General features: G+C 43.0%; 2 long non-coding RNA genes across 4 annotated transcripts; one reads left to right on the plus strand and one right to left on the minus strand.

The window, feature by feature from the left end:
- Positions 1–160: 160 nt before the first annotated feature.
- On the plus strand, positions 161–2965 carry LOC140257972 (uncharacterized). The gene is made up of 3 exons (XR_011905152.1): positions 161–210; positions 549–649; positions 2758–2965. It is a non-coding gene; the product is annotated as an uncharacterized lncRNA (long non-coding RNA).
- LOC140257970 (uncharacterized) lies at positions 1210–11434 on the minus strand. Of its 3 annotated transcripts, none has more exons than XR_011905150.1 (6): positions 11409–11434; positions 9631–9759; positions 8967–9177; positions 5266–5503; positions 4382–4493; positions 1210–2841 (listed from the first exon to the last, which is right to left on the minus strand). It is a non-coding gene; the product is annotated as an uncharacterized lncRNA (long non-coding RNA). The 3 variants fall into 3 exon arrangements; XR_011905149.1 differs by having other exon boundaries at positions 4386–4493; positions 8967–9180; XR_011905148.1 differs by having other exon boundaries at positions 8967–9180.
- Between the last annotated feature and the right edge of the window lie 7719 nt (positions 11435–19153).

Consider the following 19153-nt stretch of genomic DNA (forward strand, 5'->3'; position numbering starts at 1 on the left):
GGGCGGTGCCTCGCGGCCTCAGACCCAATGAGAGCGCGAGAGACGAGTTGATGGACGAATAGCCCCCCCTACCCGGATGCGTCCGTCGGCCAATGGGGCGGGAGGCGCGGGGCGCGTCGCGCCTTCCCGTGGTGCCGCGCGGCGAGCGGCGGCAGGAGCGGCCGCGACTCCATCCGGGTCTCGGCGCGGCTGCGGGTCACCCTGCGGCAGGTAACGGGCGCGGCCCGGCTCCGCGCGGGCGGGCGGTGAGCTGCGGGCCGCACGGACTCGGGCGCGGCGGGATGAGAAAGAAAAGGAGGGAGCCGAAGCTCGTCCCGCTGTGGGCCCGCCCCGACCCCTTGCGCTCGCCGCGCGGCCCCCAAAGGGTGCGGGTTACGGGAGGGGCGCGGCAGGAGGCGCTGTGCGGTCGTCGCCGCCGCGCGGGGTTCGTATCGTCGTTCCCCGGGCGCCACGGGCGGTTTATTTACCGTAATGGAGGCGTTTTTATTCCCCCTTTTCCCTCCCTCTCCTCCCCGCCCCCCCCCTCCCTCCCTCCACTCTCTTCTCAGACTAACTTGAAGGCCCGGAAGTGCCGCCCCCGGGCGCTCCTGATTGGCGGCCGGACCGCGCCGCCCGCCGGGGATAGGCTGCGGATGCCGTCAGCGCCGGGGTACGTCACTTCCGCTAGCAAGTGTGTGGGCCGCGGAGACCTTGGCCTCGGGGGGATCCGGGCCGCGCTCGGAGCGGGCGGGCGGGGCCGGGTGAGCGGCCAGACGGCAGCACCACATGGCAGCGGAACTCAGGGCGGAGCGGCGGCCGGGCCCGTGCTGTCAGTGGGCTTACGGAGCATAATAGCAGCGGGGGTGACGCTCCCCGGGCCTTATGTGTGGTGTGGGAGTGGGCACTTAACCCGGTGTGAGAGGTTACGTTAAGCCTCGTTGATAGATCTGCCTTCTGTGGCACAGCTCCCTGGGCTCATTTTGCAGCAGTCACTCCAAGCCCTGCAGCCTTTCTCCGGTAATCAACTTCCAAGAGATTTAATAATGTGTGTATATATATATATATATATACATATATATATATATATATATATGGCTCTATAGTAGCTATCTTCATGAAAAGGACCTTATTAATTAGCGGTATTGAGGTTGATATTTTTATAAACCTGTTCACCAAGTATCTTAACATGTGATAGTGATGCATATAGTTCTATTAGGAAGTTACTTTATATAAGACCAGAGACTCGGCAGAAGGAAACAGAGACACGATGCCATTACTTTGTCTATTACTACTACCGAGCAGTATCCTTAGTTTTACTTTCCTTTGGATAAATGCCTTCTGTATTTGCCTCTGTTGGCAGAGAGACATCATTTCATTTGCAGATAAAGTGCAACAGATGTCAAACTGTGTTGTCAGTTAATAACATTACACAGAAGTATTGGAAACATTCTTATGTGTACTAACTTGAACGTTCGTTGAATTGCTGTAATAGTTACATTAACATGCAGCCTTTATGCAAAACAAGCTGCCTCTAACATGCTGTCAGTAGGTAAAAGGGCTTTCTGAATTGCTATTCTAAGCAGAAAAACAACCATTATTAAATCTTTTGGTAAATTCAAATGTTGCCAATAAAGTATCAGTAAGTTTTCACCTTTAAAAAAACAACCCTATATTTCTTACACTTTTCCCTTCAGTTATCTGCATTCTGATAAACTGACTGGGGTTGCTGGAACAAAAGCATTGCCTGCTTACCAATGTAGCACGTCCTAAGAGACACAGATCTAGTGAATAAAGACACGTGCGTTTATTGGTAATAAAATGCACATTCCTGTTTAAAGCAGGATCAAACAAGTGAACTGATGGTTTCTATTGAGAAGTGCCTTAAGAACCGTATGGCATTTGGAGCTGTAGCTAAACTGCAGTCCATGTTTGTACTGCCAGCGTACTGACTGACAAAGGTATTCAGAAGGATTTGTGCAAATAAGACATCACAGCGTAGTTGTTTCCCTTACTGCAGTGCATTACCTCATGTTGCTGAGGCTCTTGCCAGCTCAGTACCTTACTGTATGCTGCATACTTTGTGTACGCTGAAACTGAAATGTGAAAACCTGATTTTTCTGCCATGTTACAGAACTGCAAATGATGAGTTTGGATGGCACGTTACACACACGTTTTCTTTTGCGTTTTCAGTGTGCTCCCAACATCTCTACACAGATCTGTGAGTCTTTGTGTGTGGCTGCAGCCAGTCACACTCACAGAGTATTTAGAAGCCTCAAGAGACTTTTTTATTCCATTCTGCTTTCTCAACTCTAATCAGTGCAGTTGCTTTGCTCTTTTCCAGTTGTGCACTAGTAAATAAGAAACCCTGGCTTCTGCTCTTTAACACTTAATTGTGCACTGATTTTAACACCCAGCACAGTCTTTGTTTGCTTTTTTGTTTCTATCAAACACCAAGCCATTTAATAAAATACCAGGAATCTAATTGGAGGAGAGTGTTGGGTTTATGGATATAACAAGAGGCAATTTCTAAATGATAAGTAACTGAAATGCATCAATAGGGCTTAGTTTTGAATAGCACGGAAAGGGTTAAACTTAGAATACGTAGCATTCATTAGTGTAGTTTGCTTTGAGAACTAAAGAATTAATGCACGCTTAGATGCATAATGCTAACATAAAAACCGAGTGCATGCAGAGGAAGTTCCTAGAATTTGCATTCCTGTCATTCTTTGTTCACGTTCAGAATTATTAATCATGATCACATACTTTACTTTTCTGCAGGAGATGTGCTTCATTCCACGCATGAGTGGGCAGTAGTGACTCCTCATTTCTTTCAAGCTGTGTTTCTGGATATTTATATTCCTTCTGTAACGACACGGTCAGAAGAATAAATGAAAATCAAACACAATCATTGCAAATGGAACAAACCAGTAATAATTCACGTTGTAATGACTCAAAATCAGGGTGCTTTGGATTAAAGAAATTCAATGTAAATGGGATGTAGATTTTTGGAAGAAGGTTGGCATTTCTGGTGGAGACGTGAGATAAAGGTGTTACTGCTGACACTCAGAGGTATTAAACTAGTGGACACTCAGCCCTGCCCATCTTTAGAGTTAATGCATATCAGTGATTTGTATGGCGTGCACACTTACTCCAGTGTATTGCTGCTAAATGGACTGCTGTGTCCAAATAAATACTGAAAATAACATACGTACATATCAAATAAATACTAATAATACTACATTTTAAGGTTTTGGGCATAAGCAGATGACTGTTAGAAAGGCTTCTGGCCTTCATTGCCTCATCTTGCTTTCTGGTTAAAGCATGTTTGCTTTCTTGGATGGGCCCTGTTTTCACTGTAGGTGAATTTGCTTGGCATAGAGGAAAAAAAAGAAACTCATCTGCTTTAGTCCTAACCATCACACACAATTTTTGTTTGTTTTAAACTTAAAGCTTCGTCTTCTCTGCTGTATTTAATTTTATCTACTGAGTTTTTTAAAGTTGAATTTGAACATTAGAGTGAAATGGTCTTTGGTAACAAGCTGTTTACAGATTGTTGCCTAATGGTCTTTTTGTAGAAGGACAGACTACAGCATTATATACCTCAAAGTGATGCATCTGTTTATCTGCACACCACGTAACAACAGATGTCAGTAAAGCACAGTTAGGATAAGAAGTGTTGCTTCTACAAACACCCTTTCAGCTTCAGGTTATATATTCTGTGCTGCAAAATTGACTAAATCAAGTGGGAGGATAAAGCATTCAACTTTTAGGGTCACACTGAAGTGAAATGGAACTTCCATTATTTTCACAAAGTCCTATTTTGTCCCTTCCACGCTGCAAGGGATACAAATTAATTGTAATTATGGCTTGAACTACTTTTCCTTCTGTTTCACAGGTTACAGACTGATTAAGAATGCTGGTGTTGTAGTGTGTGCCACTAAATGAGAACATGTCAACTCCAGCAGGTTTTTTTTCCCCTATGCAGTTTAGAACTGTTTTAGAGGTTTCAAATATATACAGGTGGTTCACGAAACTCATGGGATTCTTCAGAAAGCTGGTGCCTCTTTAGATTCTCCTTTGTCAGTTCTCTTGGATGCTAAGTAGGAGTAAGGCTCCATCAAGACGAGCACAGTATTAAATCTTAATGAAGTACAAGCCAAAACTGAATAGAGTTTTTAACTCACACTAACTAAAGCTTTTGTTTCAGTAATTATGTGACCTTAAGACTCTTTTGGAATGAGTGATGAGATATGGATGTAGTGTGTGACAGCATTATAGGGGCAGCTATACTAGAGGGGACGCAATGTGGAGGATAATTAAGTTTGCATCACACTATTGTGCCTCCAATCCCCCAATACCCCCCAGTCCAAATAAAAAAGCAAGCTTGCAAGTTTGCACGTACTCACTGTGGAAGCTTGAGGTGTGGGGTCCTCATATGGGGATGGAGAAGGTGTCAGAAATTCCCTCACCAAAAGCATCAGTGGGAGTCAAAGTACAGCTCCAAGGTGATGCTACTGAAATGATGGGGCAAAAGCATAAGAAGTTGGCGTTAGTGCTTGTGAGTGCTAGAGCTCCACCATGTGGTTAAAGCTGTGCACTGAGCACATGCTGTGCCCTCAGCATGGCTGCAGTGACCAAATCATTGGGGGAAATTTTGGCAGTGATCTTGGTCAGCTTCATTCGATGCTCCACGATAGCTGCACAATTACAGTGCCATTTTCTTCACTTCTTCTGCTTAGCAGATTTTTCAATACAAGCACAATTTCGAACAAAGCAGCTGATAGGAAAACAAATACGTATTTCTTAAAATATAGAAAATCATGAAGCGTTGACTGCTAAAGTAGCAAGCGTGCTGGTGGTGGCAGCACAAACAGCTGTGCTGTACTCAGGCATGATATCATCAGCATGGTGACTTCAGTGCAAGGTTGTATGCCATAGCAGATTCACATGAAGCTGAGAAGATAGCTAAAGAGTGGAGGCTGTGCCAGGAGTATAATTTATCAGGCATGCAGTACATCAACCTTCTCTGCCCATGTGTGCCAGGAATACGTAAAGTGTAACATCAGGGAAGCCTGGCAGATCTCATTCCTTGAAAGGGACAATGGAACTTGCGTTTAAAAACAGTCTCACCTATGTCAAATAACCATTAACTGCAGAACCGGGCTAGACCTTGCATGAATGTCACACAACATTCAAGAGACAGTTTGGACTAGAATTTTTGATTCTTTTAGTTCTATACCTTTCTATTATTAAACAGAATAATAATAAAAAAAAGATAGTACCTACCGGAGTAATGTACCATCAATAAAACTGCTTTTCTCCTGTAGCTAAAAGGCAGGATACGTGATGATCTTTCCTAAGGTGTATTTGTTGCAGAATGAGGTTTTCTTCATGCCCTGTGTGCACTTCACCATCGATCTCAAGCCAGACTATTGCATATAACCACCAGATAACAATTGGATGTCATTCAAAATATTTTTTCAAGGACGTTTTTGACCTTAAGCAATAGATATCACTTCCAGTCCTGTAAGAGATGAAAGGATCTTGTTTCTGGAAGCCAAAAGCAGACATGCATCAGGAGCTTCACATACCCAACAGGAAAGTCTCACAGCGGCAATAGAAAATAGATTAGAATTTCCTATAACAGAACTTAATTGAGAAGTCCTACTTTCAGTAGCAGTAATAATAACAAAAGCTGTTTAGGACTGCCAGCATCCTTACCAAATTTTTGCTTGACAGCAGGATGTCTAACTGAGCTAATTCAAAGGTTGTGCTACATGACAGTGCTCCATTGTCATTTGCCTTTGTCCCAGTGCTACTGTTGTAATTCATTTCTGGTTTGGACCTTAGGACCAACTGCTTGTGTCCATCTGTGTGCGCTAATACATACGTTCTGATTTGTAAGTGGTTACAAGCAAGACTTGAAGCGTGATTCACCAAAATTTGTCATCAATATTTGTACAAAGGATTCTGGAGTAAAGCTCTGAGGGGGCTGGAAAGCACTTTTATTTTTTTCCTCTGTTCAAGGAATAACGTCATCCCTTTGTATATTAATGCATTGGATCACACGTTGTGTTTTTTGGCAAGGACATTAACATGCATTAGGAGCTGTTCTATCAAGGCTTTGTTTGATGACTGGTCTGAAAACCTCAGCTCTGAATTGGGATGAAGTATGTGCACGACATGTATTTAATGTTTGAAAATCTGTGCATTTCAGTCAACACTTTCAGCTATCTTATAAATTATGTTGATAAAATGTTCAGTTTTCTTCTTCAGCTCTGTTCAAGATGTCCTTGCTAAGAAGGAGACTGTAAGTCACATCAGTCTGGCAAGTATTTTGATTTCAGTATTGTAAGACTTTTTAGCTTGAGGTCATATTAAGCTCTGGTAATGCAGAAACTGGCTTTAAAGCTCTATCAGGAACAGTCAGGAGAACAACTGTTTCTGGTCTAGAGGCAGTGTATTTTTTAAGTGGCCTTTTGGTAAGGCATTTTAATAATTATGTCATATTATAAGGCCTTAATAAGTTTATTAAAAAGTAATATTTTTAAAATAGTTATTAAGTAGAATTTTAACAAAACAGTGATTTCTTAAGAAATATAAATATTAGGTTCTTATACTGATCCACATATATCAGCTGCATAGTTGTGGTCCAAGATCTTATTACTTTTAACCTGCATATGATGTTTCTCATGGACATTTTCTTTCAATTTCAGATGAGAGATTACATCTATGGAACGCTAATAGTATTTTTCCTGTAAGAGACAAGTTTAATGACTACAGTTTTAATGACTACAGTTGCTATGACTGCTGCAGCTTGCTAAATGTCTAAAGATTAAAAGCATTAAGACCCAAATAGTTGGTAAGCTTTAGAAATGAAGGAATCTTATCTTTACAGTAACGTTACTGCATGACTGGAGAGAGAAGGGAATGTTCTTCTCCTGTGACCAGTATTGTACATGGTAAATGTCTACAGTTAGCTGAAGTTGTCTTTACTAATGCACCATTCTTTGGACCTCACCTCGGAAGATGCCTGCACTGTGGGATGAGGTAGTAGGTTGTATAGTTTTAGGGTCATACCCGCAACTGGGAGATAACTATACAATCTACTGTCTTTCCTAAAGCAGCAGAAAAATCAACAGTGGAGACCATTCGATTTTAAGCAGCATCAGTTTCTACCTATCTTCTGTACTTGGAGTGTTTATTATAGGAGACAAATATTTCTGCAACACCTACAGGTAATTACTTCTGGAATTTTTCTAATTTTCTACATTAGCTTATCTTCTCTAAGGGTAAAATAAAAAAGTATATTGATTCCTTTAAGGTGGGGTAATACAAATACAAACGGTTGATGTTCTAATAAGCTGTGTTAAGATTGCTAACTGAAGCATCAAATATTAATACTCTAGAATGAAACTGTGGTTAGCTACTTCAGCAAAGAGCTTAAGTACATGCTTCTCTGTCAGAGTGAGGTAGTAGATTGTATAGTTGTAGGGTAGTTATTTTACCCTGTTCAGGAGATAACTATACAATCTATTGCCTTCCCTGAGGAGTAAAACAAACTACGGTCCTTTGCTGTCGTTTGTTCCCACATTGAGTAAAAGTTGATTTGTCAGATAAGTTTAGGGTGTAGAGTATCAATTAATCCTGTATGTTCCGTCACTAATGAACAATCAGTCTGAATGGTGCAAACCCCAAACCTCATTTGACTAATGTGACTTTTCTTCCAAGGTGAGTGGCACAGTGCTGTCTGGACATCAACAATGCATCTCTTAGTAGATACAGAACCGAGTACACCATAGACTGGAAATCATTCTAAAACAATTTGGTTTTGAATCTAAAACTGGTCTTGGCTCAAGCTTATGCACTATGACATAAACTGTTTTAATTTCTGTAATACATTAACATTCTGTGGCTGTTCAGTAGAAGCTGGAAAACTTACAGTTATACTTCATTAATACATCTGCTTATTTTTCTCTAGCTCTTCTAGCAAGTGAGACTTAAACAATGTAATACAAAGATTAAAGTGTTAAATGGCCAAAATCAATCCTTCCAACTGTTTAGGAGAATGTAAAGCTATGAAATTGGAGCGCCCAAGATCCAGAATTGTAACTTCTGTCTGAAGAGGTTACTCTTTCTATAAGGATACATAGAAAGATGGTGTTCTTCTTCCCCTGTAAGCCCTAGGTGTACCCCATCTGGCAGCTTCTGCCCTAGAGCAACCAGCTAACATCTTTTCTATAATAACAACAGAAAAAAAAGCATGAGAACTATGAAAACTGTTTTTGGCACTGAAAGTTTAGCATAGTAAGAATGAAAAATGGAGCCATTAGTAAGTATTTGAGCCAGGAGTGTTACTGGTTAACATTTAGTAAACCATGCTAACTATAAACTCGTAGCACAGGGCCCGGCCTAAAAATGCAGAAGATCAAAAGCAGCTGGTAAGTTAAGCTGACTTCACAGAGCAGCTGTTAAGCAAGAAGAACTGCAAAAAGGAAGCATTGGGCTCCTAGGAAGAGGTAGTAGGTTGCATAGTTTTAGGGCAGGGATTTTGCTCACAAGGAGGTAACTATACAACCTGCTGCCTTTCTTAGGGCTTTATTATAACACCAGGACCATTTTGGCTCCATCCTAACCTCTGCAGCTTTGGTATGTGAAGTGACAAGCTGTTTCTAAGCATATTAAGGTTTAACAAAACTGGTGTCTCAGCAAATTTGGTACAGACTCGAGCGTAGTACTATTAACTGGAATTCAGTATTGTGAAATGCTGCATTTCAAGGCACACGTGTCCATTTTGTTGACATTAGTGTTGTGATAACTTACAACAAAAATACTGAAAGAAATTCCAAGAGTAACATCAAATTCCCTACAATTAGGATGGAGGTTTTCCATCTTAACACTCAGTTAAGCACTAACTCTAAGTTAGGCAGCTATAATACACTTTCCTTTGGCTTTGTGAAGTTTCCAAGGATCAACTTACAACTGACCTGAAGGCCGGTGGGTTCCTGCAAGCAGGAATAGGCTCTCCCAGTAAATCATGCTCTGTCATGGAATGCTTGCTGTCCTACAGGAGCGTTTTCAAAGCGAATGACTGCATATCTGCTGTGAGGTTGTATGTTGAGAAGTAGATGATAATTTCTTCATGTAATTACAGTGCAGTACCACCATTGTCCTGGTAGGGCTTCACCCAGATGTGCTCTGCTGTGAGATAGAGACTCTTAACTGCTGATTATCTTGTAAGATTAATAGCTTAATGCTTACAGCAGCCAGTTCTTAAAGTTCTGGCAACACAGAATCATAGATATTATAAACATATTTAGTGTGTTAATGGCTATTGTCTATTCATTGAAGTGTACATACTTGATTTACTCAATAAAAGTATTTCATTGAACTCTTATGGTGAATTGTCTTTACTTTCTACAAAATAAGGAAGTGAATTATACAGGAAAACACCTGTATAACACCTGATTCATCCTTTATTTAAGGATGCTGACCCCTGCCCCTCATCTTAGTAGTGCCCCTCTCACCCATGGCAGGTGCGGGCATTTCCTTCCTTATAATTTGAAGCAGCTTGATTAAATGATGAGGCTCAAATTAGAAAGGAATTATATTGTGGTTCAGCTCTCATATAACAATCAGATTATTTCTTACCTCGATCATCTGCAGGTTCCACCCTGCAAATGGTATCTGCTTAGCGAAGCACGTGATTTGTTTGCCTTTTTCCACTTGTATATCCAGTGAGGGGTCCGAGGATGAGGTGGCAGAGCAGAAAGAATCCATCTACAAGAAACAGGAGCTAAAGAATGTATGGCAAACAGTGCAGAAGAGTTTGCAGTAACAGTAGAGACATGTTTACCACCCATACTGAGGTAGTTTTGTCATGGTGGTCTTGGAAGCATTCCAGTAGAGCTCTGAAAATAGAATATGGCTTCTGTGCTGATCCACATCCCAGGAGAATTATTTGTGTTCTCTGCCTTCCCATGCAGGAAGGTGTGCTCAGACATCTTCCTGGTAGAATGAAACCTGACACCTGCTGAGATTTTTCTCTACATCAGAAAACATTACTAGCAAACACTTTCATTTCTAAAGAGACTCAGCACTTAGTGCCGCGTTCACAACCTATGAACTTAATGCATTAAGAACTGCCTTTGCTAGCCTTCCTTAGAGATCTAGGATTGTGGCAGACACCATATTAAATAGTGTCGCCACAAAAACTACTGTAAGATTTCTGTATAACTTTGAGATAACAAAAGCTCCTAAAGGAGCATATTCCACCGTACAATAGTCTTTACTATATGTTAAAAGGTATTTTCTGCTAGAGTTTGTTGGTTTGGCAAAGGTCCCTAACCATTAGTTTTCCTTTGTGCTTCTGTATTTGACTTCCTCCCGACCAGAGGGAACAAAATCAAGGAGAAACCTTTACAGAGAGATATTAACCAACATGCATTAAGAACTACCATGTTATTTATATTTAGATTCCTGGATTGCTCAATTCAGTACAGTGGTCATTTGAAATGCCATGTCATCCTTATGCCAAAAAGCAGCCCTTGCTGACTTTGGGCAAGCAGCATGCTGAACTCGCTAATAGGTGCATACAGATGCAGTTCATCTTGGATTTATGAAGCAGTCTGTGTAAAATACCTATAATATATATGTATGGGTGGAAAAAAAGGATATTTGAAGTACAGTGATTGAAACAGACAAGTGTGTCAAGTTTGACTGAATATCAGTGGGTTCAGCTGAAAACTCCCAAATCATGGCACTCAGCTCCAGAAGGCTCAGTACCAGGTGTGGCTTTCAGACCCCTGCTAAGCTTTAAGGGCCCCAGCAGATGATACAGCTGGAGTCAAGAAAGCAGATTTCATCTGACAAGCTGTTGTGTGTTTCATGAAATCATTCTGTGAAGACAAGTTGTGACAGGAACTGCTGGAAGCATCAGACGGCAATGCATGTTTTGTTGCAATACAATGAATGAGATTTGTTCTTATTGCATGTACAATGTTACTGGAGTTTTGGTTTTGACATTGAAACCCACAGCAGTGAAGAGAGTTTACATGCATCAGGAATAAGACACTACTAATTTGAAGACTGCTGAAATAGGAAGTTGCAACAAGTCATAGTGCATTTTAGGACTGTATTTTGGGGAACCAAAATGGTTCTATCTGATATAGGAGAATTTAGCTGAAAAAATACTACTTCTGGCATCAAATCTTTTATACACACGTGTGCGTGTGTGAAATTGAGCTGATTATTTAAACAATAAAACCTGAGCAGAGAGAAGGATCAAATCTGCAGTTTAACATAAGGCTGTAAAACAATGGGAAGTGCAGCAATGACACCATAGTAGCAAAGTCCTAGGCCACAGCAACTGATGGTATGCCCAAATGTGACAGTTATAGACACAGAAACAAAGAAAGAACTCTGCTTACCCACAGAAGGCACAAGGAAGAAAAGGATCTCCAGCAAGATACCACTGCCTCCACTGCCAACCCTTAAATGAGGTCTGGGAAGAGGTGGATCCTGGTTCCACCCCTTCCACTCACTCAGGTGTGTTGCATTGCTTGCACCTGAGCTTCCCTGGGTTGGCCTTGTCTTCCCACCAGGGGCTCCATCACTGGTTCAGGCTGTAACAGCATTTCTGCTACACTTACCTTCTTGCATTGCCTTAAAGACTTATTACTCCCTTCAGTACAGCACCTAGTAGGTGAAAGAGTAGTGTGCTGATCCCACCATCCTAAAATGCTGTAACACACAAAGCCTGATGTACAACTGGAACCTTCTGTGACTCCCCCTGCGGAGCTGCCTAGAATGAGGAAGGGTGAGTGCAGAGAAGAGGAGGGATGAAGAAGAAAGAGACATAGTATGAACTTCCCAACAAAAAGAAGTTTGTACAATGTCAAAATAGTCCTTTTTTTTCGACTGTCTTTCTTCTCATTTAAGCTATGATTGATGATGTTAAGACCTGGTACGTAAAACTAATGAGTATTTTACACCAAAATGAGTGCAGAGATTTTCCCTGATACATTACTTTTCTTTCTTTCTTTTTTAAATAAAAAGGATGTGAAGCTGTTTTTAGGGGTTGATGTAATGCCAGCCTGATTATTACTTCATCAGCTGGCAAATGCTGCCTAAATTGCTGTATAATTTATGCAGCAGTGAAACAGGTGATGCATAGCTGCTGAAACCAGCACACAGAAAGATAGCACAGGACAGTCGTTCCTCCGTTCTTCATGTTTCGAACAAATGCACCGTTCCTCCATTTTCCATTGCTGAGTCAAGTTAAAAGCAGCTACTATGGAGAGTATAAGAGAGCCCACAGTTAATGCTGCCACTGCAGAGCAAACAAGCAAAGTCAACATGTCTGAGTAGTCTCCGTTGCAGTGGTGGCGGCAGTGATCAGAACAGTGTTTCTGCTGTTCATACCTTCTCCACTTCAGCACTTACGGTGCAGTAACGCTCGAGATGCTGTTCTGATACAAAGGTTTTGCACCAGTTGATGTGTTCTACTGCTGAATGAAGTAGGAAGACCAAACTTAATTGGAGCAATGGGAAAACAAAACACAAAATGAATATAGTTGGAGCACTAGACACGAGAATAAGTAATGAATAAATAAGCATAGCATGAAATAACTAGAGTAGATGAGTATCTGAAGGATGTGAAAGCAAGGAACATGTTAACAGCGCAGTTAGGGTGCTACCAAAAAAAATTCATCTAAACTTTGGCTGCAGAAGTTTCAGCACTGATGTGTGTAGAGCTCTGTGCTTTACATGAATGAACTGCCAGCAACAAGCGTTGGAAGGCCGTCCTTTGGCAGGAGCAGACATTTGATTCCTGATCCAGCTGAAGTCCATGGAAATCCTTAATCTGTGAGCAGGATTTCACAATAAGCATGAATACATTTGTACGCGTAATTGAAATACTGTACACAACTAATTATTATGTAAATCAGTGTGGATGACAAAGTAAGAGATGATTAATAAGCATTAGCACATTTTTTTTCCCTAACGTTACTCACAGCTAGGAAAGGCTTCTTGTTTATTGAGTGAGTAGTCAAACTGCAGACTCACAGTAGGACGTCCCAGGCATTTTAAGACTGCATTTGTAGCAGCTCTGACAGCAGTCAAATCTCAGCCTCTCCTGGAGTAGTACATTGTAGTTGCAGTGTGCCTGGTCTAAATGCCAGCGTTCAAGAATTAGAATTTCAGTTCCAAAACTGAAAATAAAGAAGTCTGAAGTGCTGATCAGCAGGTTTCATACTGAACAGTTTCCCTCACAGACACCAATATCGGATCGATCATTGTGCAGTCCCTCCACAATCCAAAGTTTGTTCCATCAAATTAAGCAACAGAAAATAACCAAAAGCTGCTCTTAGGTTCACTACAAGTTCTTCAATGGGCAGCTATTCGACCTCTCATTTGAAGCTAATCAACATAAGATGTACCTGTACCGGGTGAACTGTTTCATTTCAATACTGTACAACCAACTTTGATGCTTTGGGCACTGAAAGAAGTGTTGCTTCCTCCAGGAACTGCTCTCCGAGGTGTTGCTCCAGAACTGCTGTGCCAAAGAAAAGAATTGTCAACGCACTGAAGTTTGTTCAAAGTATTCAACAGCTTCTGCTGTCAAGTCAGTGGTACCAGGTTGAGTCCCAGTTCTGCCACGAAAGCCTCAGTTCTTTGAACCACCACTCTTAAACATTCGGAGCAACTGCAATGCAAATGTAAGCATAGGCTTGTGGAGGGATTTTCAAAACAAATCATTTTGGCTACTGTTTACATTAGCTTTTTTTTTTTTTTAATAAGGAAATATGAGAATAAAAAAATCACTCTAATATTTCACTTAAAAAAAAAAAAAAAGACTAATAAGTTACACCATTCATAACCCTATAGCATAAAACGGAGGGCAGGGGGTTCATACCTCCCATCTGCTTGAGGGCAGCAGTTGGGTGCACCTGGGAGCACCTGACCAACACATTCAGGTTGCTACGTGCACAGGTTTTTGCTCTGTGGGTGTCACTGGGTGTGCTGTTTGTCACTTCTTGATACCAGAGGCTGTACACCCGTATTTGGAGACTGCTATCGTGCTCCACCTGCATTGGAAAGGTACAGGAAAAGTATTCTACTGCTTGACTGTGTTGATACAGTGAGGTTAAAATACACTGCCTATTAAAAAAATAAATAAATAAACGAAAGATAGAAAAAAAAAATGTTTCAACATAGGAGGAACAAAAAGAAAGAGCAGGTTTCATTCCCTGGTTTCTGAATGTATCAGCATATACCTTGCTGCACAGTGAACAGCTTCCACAACTGGCTTACACCCCTTGAAGGACTGCAGGACCAACTGCAGCTGTTGCCACCTTTCACACTGTATGCAAGATGCTTGAAGCTGCTATTTTTCTTCCTTCTTTTCTCTGTCCCCAGAGGGGCCTTACTAAAGACTTAATTTCCTTAATTACACCCCAAAGCAGAAGTAAAATCAAGTGAGCTTGGTGGTAGCAGCTTGCCACCAAACCATCATTGGGTTGTGCTAGGAAGCAGCTCAGACAGAGCAACACTGCATCAAGCGTGTGAGCTGATTCCCACCCCACCTGCAGGGAGAGGGCCTGAGATCTCAGAGACTGGGTGCCACCTGGCCCTGGGTGCACCCCACGGGCACACAGGACATGCAAGCAGCTCGCCAAGCCAGGCAGGAGCAGCCAAGCCCAGGTCTCGTGTGCGGTAATCCTGTCCGCTGGGCATATTCCCTTCCTCACAGCCTCCGGGCCACGCACAGCTCATGTCAAAGCCTGCACAGGTTCTGTTTTTCACGTTCAGTAAGAACTGACTCAATTTGTGCCAAGACTTTCAGGATTCTCCCTCCCCTGTCCCCCCGTGAGTTATGTTTCCTTGAAAAACCACAACCCTCTTTAAGTACCTTAGAAATGCACCATAAGCATTAAGCCAACGCTGGACAATAATAAATGAGTAAATTACATGCCAGGATGTGCCGGTGATAATGCTTTCCACTGAAGATGGGAGCAGTGACATTTTCCAACACCGCAGTAGCCCCGTGCCCCTGCAGCCCTGGTTGTCACCACGCCTGGAGGCACCCAGCTGGTGGCACCCATTGGGCACACGTGGAGCTGCACACCGGGGGCAGTCAGCCTGTCTTTGCTGATTTTCAGATCCATCTTCTCTTGTCTATGTGCCCAAGAGGAAGTCACGTGTGTGGCACGAGCCTGACCCAGAAATATCGCAGGGAGCAGGATATTTTGTGCGAATAAGGAAGGGCAGGGTCTGCAAGATGAATCACTGCAACAATAATTATCCTGAGGAAAAGCCTTGGAGGGTGGATTAACAGTGATAACTGCCCTTCCAAGGTAACAACAATGTGAGCCGTCAGCTCTTCTCAGCCTCGAGGAACACTGAATGCTTGAACACAGACCATAAAAATAAGAATTATGGAAGCTCGTAAAGAAGAGATTGGACAAGAGGCATCCTCCACTGCCCAGCCGCTCTGATTGCAGCCTGCCATTGTAGAGTCTGTGACAATAATTGCTCCCAAAATTATTTTTAGCGTGCCTATAGCTTTCAGCGAAATAAATACAGGGACAGACAGTTGCTATAAAGACAGGAAATAAACTTTAGAGAGCACTTAGCTGCTGACCGAGCAGGGCAATTGGACTGCACAGTGCCTGAGCATGCATGGCAGCCTCAGATAAGTGGAACCCCAAGCGGTCTTTTCTTTACTTGCCTCCCTCAGCCCAGTTGTGGGCTAACAGCCTGGAATGCTCCACCATCACCCACACCTGGAGCAGCAGGGCTGGCAAAGGTGCTGCTGTGTGAGCCTGGCCTCACTGTGGCCTGTTGCAAGGGGAGCATCATACTGGCCTCGCTCCATCTCCATCCCAATGCTCGCAGCCCAGCTGCAGGGCTTGCTCTGCTTTGGAACACCTTTGCTGAATGCTGCTGCCTGCCCTGGTGTCAGTCAGAGCCCGTGAGAACACAGCTTGCTGCCATTCAGTTCCCCACCAGCCATCCCTATGTCTGAGCACCAGGATCTGCCCCAGCCTTGCCTCAGCTGCACTCCTATTCCTTTCCTGGGCAGCCTGGTAAATAAAGCCAAATTTAGAAGGGTAAAAGGCAGGGAGGTGCAGATGCAAAAGGCTCTGTGCTCAGGGGCTGTCTGTGCTCACTCCTCACCTGGCTCAGGAGGGGCTTTGCCTCCTTACCTGTGCTGGGTAAGGAGCTGAACGCCTGCCAGCAGCGCAGCCTTGAAAATGAAAGCACTTTTCCAGGTACTTCTCTTGCCCTCTCTGCTGAAGGCTCAAGTCCAGTTACCACAAAATTCCTGTGCCCATCACAACAGAAAGGCAGTTTGCAGAGTAATTGTAATAATAATGCTAAAACAAATAAAAGTGTTTCCTTGTCCCAGCTGTGTGTGGATGCCTTTCCATCTCACTGCTCCTGGATTATGAGAAAGAGCAAACACGACGCTTGCAATTCACCATCACTAAGATTGTCAACAGCTTTCCATACGTGGGGACAACTTCCATCTCAGCTGGACAGCCAGTGCCCTGCCATTCCCCCCACGTGCCTTCCCAAAGCCTTGGATGTCTGATGTTGGAGATGGGTCCATCAGCACTCAAAGGGTGGTCTGAGCAATGGTGAGGTCAAATTACTTAAACATCCTTGAGCCGCTTTATTTGCTTGTTTAGCTGCTGCGGGAGTACCCTGCTGGCCACAGTAACATCCCTCAGCTCTGCTTTTAATTTAAGGTTTAACAGAAAGGTTGTCATATTTTGACGACTGCAAAGCCTAAAAAAAGCTGCTCAGCCCCAGCCCTTCAGCTTGGGATCAGTCGTGCCACTCAGTGACAGAACCGGTGTAAAACACGTTATCAATGTGACCAGATCAGTTTCCTCTATGGTGGAGTTGTTTTCAGCACACTGTGATGTGTATTACAGAAGCCAAAGATATAAATGATCAACTGGAAGCTTGAATTAATTTTTCCTCGTGTCTAAATTAGGAGAGTGAGTAATTGCTACAGCAATCACAAGCAGAGCCTGTTTATCAATGCCGGTGAATAATTGGCTATTAAACAATAGTGTACTTTGCCTTTGAAAATTCACAACACTCCAACAGGAAGCACGCTGCCAGCGTTATATGAGCCTGATGATGGATGAGAGGAGTGGCAGGATTACAGATGCAGTTTGGGGACAAGCTCTCTGACATGTCTCCCCAAAATCGTCCCCGTGCTCGACTCGTTATCCACTCTGCAAGGATAAGCACACAGTGGGCTTAGATTACAGCATCTGAAGTCACAGGGCCAAAATAGAACAAGTCTGAATGTGATCAATCACTCCTGAATACAGGCAGCCAAGCACTGTACCTAGAAACCACAGGCAGGAGCTGCCTCTTGTTTTCTGTTTTTGTACATGTGTCTGTCTGCCACTCGGCCACTGCTCTGACCTCACCCTTTGTTCACAGCAGCATCTGGCCCTGTTATCTTCCTTACGCTCTCCCATTTTCCGTGCCAAGCCTATCCTCTTCCCACTGTGCCCTTCGTCCCTTCCTTTGACAGCTCTGGATCGAGTCCCTGTCCTGGTGTACAGTCCTCCCCACCCAGCTATACCCACCCCTCACCTTCACCTGCTTTTCAGTGCCACTACTGAATTTCTTCCCCCTCCTGGCAGTCCCTGGGCTCAGCCATCCATCTGCAACTCTCAGGACCTTCCTGCGTCCCCTTCCTCTACTGCACATCTTCATTATTCCCTGGATTCCCTGGAGTTCCCTGGATCAGCAGCAAATGGTCTGGGGTCCCTCCTCTCCTCACAGCTTCCAAGCCTTTTCTCTCTTCTTGTTTGCGGCTTCTACTGTTTACCCAGCCTCTTTTTATCCCCTGCGCTTGAGCTGAGGCCTTTTCCTCCTCCCAGATTCCCACTTCCACTCTTGGTGGTGTCAGATTCTGACTTGACAGCTCAGTTTCCGACAATGGCGTGTCTATTTCCTTGTGCCTTCAGTTGACCCATAGCCCTTGTTTGACTCTTTTGGTGATTCTAGAATTGTTAATCTATGCTTTTCACCTACAGCTTCTCTTTGTCATCTCTCCACTGTGAAAATTCTCCCTCTGGTCACTACTCATTTAGACAACACAATCAGTTTTTCCTTCCTCCTCTGTTTATGGGCCTCTTCCCCCCGTCCTTTTCTCTATTTGAAAATTACTGATTTTATTTCAAGCTTAATTTCAGTTCAGTCTAGACTACCCACACACAGGCTGGCCAACTGAATGCTCAGCTCACGTTTTTTTTCCCACCCTAATGGCATTAACATAGCTACAAACTCATTCTCCCTATCTCTTAAGTTGTCAAGTAGAGGATGAGGGGTAAAAAGGAAACCAAGAATAAGTCTGGCAGTCTAACCAAGGTATCACACGGTGAGAGACCAAGTGGGAATGGCCTTGGGTTGCTCCAGGGGAGGTTCAGGTTGGGTATTAGGAAAAGCAACCCGAGGCCAGACTTATTCTTGGTTTCCTTTTTACCCCTCATCCTCTACTCAACAACTTAAATTTACAAAGCATATTACTTACATAACTTAAAGTAAATATCGATTGAAAACCTATTTTGCTTTATAACTCTGCACAGGTAGATGGGAAAAAGTTCCCGACGAAGTCCACTGCAGGGAAATAGGAAATACTAGTGAGAGCCCTGACCTCTGCAGTTCAATTCCCTCTCTTAGGGGCCACAGAATTCCCCCCAAGTTTTCCTATTAACAAAGGACTATTAAACAAACTTGGCTAAAAAACAAAATCCAGTTCAGTACTTTTCCTTTTTTCACTTGCAGCGCTATTTTAAGAACAGTTTTATGGTTACAGTTTAGGCACTGGCTAAAACGGAAGGGAAAAAAGTTACAATATGTTTCATTAGGTTTATGTGCCTTGCCCATAACTCTCTTTGACACCATGATATCACCATGCTCTCATGCATTTCCAGTGACACCTTGATATCAGCCGTGTAAAACTGCATCTCTAACATTCGAACAGGGGAAAAAGGGAGGGGAACTTCATTTTGAAAGAGTATTATTTTAATTACAGCTATAATTGTAGCGATATTAATCTTACCCAGTAGTGAGAGTCTCAACACTTCTTCTGCTGATTATTAGATCTGTGAATGCATCCAAGGTCAACCATCACCAG

The sequence above is a fragment of the Excalfactoria chinensis genome, chromosome 12 (assembly GCF_039878825.1).
Source record: "Excalfactoria chinensis isolate bCotChi1 chromosome 12, bCotChi1.hap2, whole genome shotgun sequence".
Classification (NCBI taxonomy): Eukaryota; Metazoa; Chordata; class Aves; order Galliformes; family Phasianidae; genus Excalfactoria; species Excalfactoria chinensis.